Below are 4,187 nucleotides of genomic sequence, written 5' to 3'. Positions count from 1 at the left end.
TTCCTTGAAGTATGAAGGATGAGGACTGTGCTTTGCTGATCCCAAATCCCCACACGTGCTTAGTAAAGAGTGGGTGCTTAAAATGGTTATTGAATAAATGTAAATAATATTTACATTCAAATTTTATGATTTATGATAAATGAAGTAAAAAAGTACTTACCCAATGAGAGATATGTATTACCATTAAGAGATTTTACCTTTATGATATGAAAAAGGAAGAAGATAACAACGTTAAATTAATTAACTATATGGAAAACTTCTTCATATTCTTTTGTTAATCTTGTAGACATATTTATCATGTCTGGAAATACTAAAATATTAATTCTTCAGAACTATGACTTTAGATGTAAGGCTATGTTATTGAATTAACATGATTTAGGCGGCCGGTGCTGCTCTGAGTCACCTGCGCCTGCACCTGTATCTGCACCTGTACCTTTCTTTCAGGAGGGCGGATGCAGACAGGAGGGCTGAAGGTTGCTCGGCTCGTCATGGCCTACCCAGGATACGAAGGAGGGTTTGGAAATTTTAGTAGTCAGATGCCAGGGATGCAGCCAATGCCAGGGGCAGGTCCAAACGTGTTCCTTGGTGGGTACCCCGGACCCCTGCCTTATTCAGACAGTTACTCTTCAGCTGGGGACCCCATGTGGAGTTACTTCACAGCTGTTGCTGGACAGGATGGTGAAGTGGATGCTGAAGAACTTCAGAGATGTTTGACAGAGTCTGGAATTAGTGGAACTTATTCTCCCTTCAGTTTGGAAACATGCAGAATTATGATTGCCATGTTGGATAGAGATTATACAGGAAAAATGGGATTTAATGAATTCAAGGAGCTTTGGGCAGCTCTTACTGCATGGAAGGAAAACTTCATAACTATTGATCGAGACCGAAGTGGCACAGTAGAGCATCACGAGTTGAGTCAATCCATTGCTATTATGGGTTATAGGTTGAGTCCTCAGACGTTAAATACTATTGTTAGACGCTACAGTAAGAATGGCAGAATTTTCTTTGATGATTATGTTGCTTGTTGTGTGAAGCTTCATGCCTTGACAGATTTCTTTAGGAGAAGAGACCACTTGCAACAAGGATTTGTGAATTTCGTGTATGATGATTTTTTGCAGGGCACTATGGCAATCTGAATATCTAAAATTTGAAAGTCAAAGAAATGCTGACTTCTTTTGCTTTGAAGAAATGAACTGGACTACTTTAAATGAAACTTTTAGGGTTTTTGGGGTTCCTATTATTAAATGTCTTCCTTTACTATGTATTTTTACTTTAGCATATGGTGCAAAGTAATAAAGAATTGGGGGGGAGGGCTGACTTGGCTCACTTGGTTAATCTAACTCTGCCTACGGTGCCGGCATCCCTTATGGGTGCCGGTTCTAGTCCCGGCTGCTCCTCTTCCAGTCCAGCTCTCTGCAGTGGTCCTGGAAGGCAGTGGAGGATGGGCCAAGTGCTTGGGCCCTGCCCCGGCATGGGAGACCAGGAGGAAGCACCTGGCTCCTGGCTTCACATCTGCGCAGTTCCGGCCTTAGTGGCCATTTGGGGGATGAACCAATGGAAGAAAGACCTTTCTCTTTGTCTCTCTCTCTCTCTCTCACTGTCTATAACTCTACCTGTCAAAAAAATAAAGAACAGGCTGGCACTGTGGCTCAATAGGCTAATCCTTCACCTGCGGCGCCAGCACACTGGGTCTAGTCCCAGTTGGGGCGCCAGATTCTGTCCTGGTTGCTCCTCTTCCAATCCAGCTCTCTCCTGTGACCCGGGAGTGCAGTGGAGGATGGCCCAAGTGCTTGGGCCCTGCACCCACATTGGAGACCAGGAGAAGCACCTGGCTCCTGGCTTTGGATCGGCGTGGTGCGCAGGCTGCAGCGCGTTGGCCGCGGTGGCCATTGGAGGGTGAACCAATGGAAAAGGAAGACCTTTCTCTCTGTCTCTCTCTCACTGTCCACTCTGCCTGTAAAAAATAAATTAAAAAAAAAAGAATTGTTTTAAATTTGGGATATTATTACTTTTGGAAATGTAACACTTTGATAATCTGCATAGTGTTATAAAATATTGGTATTTGCTAATAAAATATTTCTTAGTCTTAATTTTAACCAAAAGACCTAGAAAAATATACTTAAAAGATATGTTATAAACACTGCCAAATAATGAAAGCTTAGATAAGACTAATTTATACTTATATGAAGGTAACAGATTATACTTTTAAATTTTGTTTGTAGTCCTTGGTGTTTGAGGGTCAGCTAGAAAGTAATGCCTGGATTTTTTTTTTTTTATCTTTTATTTAATGAATATAAATTTCCAAAGTACGACTCATGGGTTACAATGGCTTTCCCCCCCATACCGTCCCTCCCACCCACAACCCTCCCCTTTCCCACTCCCTCTCCCCTTCCATTCACATCAAGATTCATTTTCGATTATCTTAATATACAGAAGATCAGCTTAGTATACCTTAAGTAAGGATTTCAACAGTTTGTTCCCACACAGAAACATAAAGTGAAAAATAATAGATGATTTTTTTTTAAATGATGATGAAATCAGATCAGACCTATTGTCATGTTTAATCCCAGTGAGAGTCAAGTTGGGAATTGATAATTTCTTTTTTTTTTTTTTTTTTTTTACAGAAGATCAGTTTAGTGTACATTAAGTAAAGATTTCAATCGTTTGCACCCCCATAGAAACACAAAGTGAAATATACTGTTTGAGTACTCGTTATAGCATTAAGCCTCAGTGTACAGCACATTAAGGACAGAGATCCTACATGAGGAGTAAGTGCACAGTGACTCCTGTTGTTGACTTTACAAATTGACACTCCTGTTTATGGCATCAATAATCTCCCTATGCACCAGTCATGAGTTTCCAAGGCTATGGAAGCCCCTTGAGTTCTCCGACTCTTATCTTGTTTAGACAAGGTCATAGTCAAAGTGGAGGTTCTCTCCTCCCTTCAGAGAAAGGCACCTCCCTCTTTGAAGACCTGTTCTTTCCACTGGGATCTCACTCACAGAGATTTTATGCCATCTTTATAATAGGCTTTGTTCTTTGGTGACTTAATAAGACAACAGAACCTTATGTGTATTTGCCTTGAAGAAGAAAATTATAGTTTCTGAAAGTTTATCTTACTGTATAGCGAATTGTAACAACAAAGGCATTGTTTTTCCTTTTTATTTTTTGCAATATATATTTTAATATGTTTTATTTCTGTGAAAACAAACTGAAACATTGCTTTTCTCTTTGCAGTCTATTTCATTAGTGAAGACATAGATAACAAAATGGCATCTTCTCTAGATTTGTTTTCTTTTTGGAAATGACATATTTTAATGAAATGTCAATATTTAAATTTGTTATCTTAAACCAGATTTCTGTTTCAATGTAATGTTAACTGTTTTATAAAGTTAAAAAATTAAATAATTGACCTTTAAAAAAAAAACATGATTTAGGAAAGCATGAACGTATGTTTGGAAAAAATCATCAATTTTCTTACACAATTTTGAAGTTAAAATATAACATTCAAAAATCTGCAAAATTATAATTATAAATACTATGTAAAAGAAAAATGGATTTTGAACTTGAATAAGGTGTTCTACACTGCTAAAAGGTGAGTAATCTTGACTGTCATGAGAACCTATCCATGTGCAATTTCATGAAAAAGGAATGCAGTTACATCAAGAATGAATTTTAGTCTATTTCCAATAGTGTTAACTAATCTCAACTGACATACATTTCAAAAATGAGAATATCCATTTGTGTAGCTGCAAGTCAGTTGGTCTAAAGGTTTACCATAGCGTTTCATAACTTAGCAACAAGTATTACGTTTGCAACACATAAGTAAAACAAATAATGTGACACTGGAAAACAACACCCTTCATTTCACAAAGGCGTCAGCATATAATGCATCATATCCTCCAAGGGATACACAGATTACATGGATTTGAAAGCTGTGCTTGTTACTTCATGCCTTCTTCCCACTCAAGTGTTTACTCGGCAAATCTGTTTTTGCATACCGAATGTAGAACTATGTAAAAAATGGTAAGGCTTTGTTACACCTGTTACACCGACACCTAAGCCAGGTGTGCATTGTAAATATTTTTTTTTAAGTATTGAGAATTATTTTTATTATCCCAAACAATAGAAAGGAAATATGAATTGGTTAAAAGGCAGGAATACCTAAATAAAGCTTGGATTTTTTA

At 37.8% G+C, this 4,187-nt stretch overlaps 1 pseudogene across 1 annotated transcript; it reads left to right on the top strand.

Moving 5' to 3' along the window:
• The first annotated feature begins 384 nt into the window (after positions 1–384).
• On the top strand, positions 385–1,631 carry LOC149123456 (grancalcin pseudogene; annotated as a pseudogene). Its single transcript, XR_016217130.1, has one exon. The product of XR_016217130.1 is annotated as a grancalcin pseudogene (transcript).
• Positions 1,632–4,187: the final 2,556 nt, after the last annotated feature.

This window comes from Oryctolagus cuniculus, chromosome 11, assembly GCF_051225735.1.
Source record: "Oryctolagus cuniculus isolate XC-2025 breed Fujian yellow rabbit chromosome 11, ASM5122573v1, whole genome shotgun sequence".
In the NCBI taxonomy this organism is placed as follows: Eukaryota; Metazoa; Chordata; class Mammalia; order Lagomorpha; family Leporidae; genus Oryctolagus; species Oryctolagus cuniculus.
Note: the sequence above shows the minus strand (reverse complement) of the source record. Positions and strands in the feature narration are given on the sequence as shown.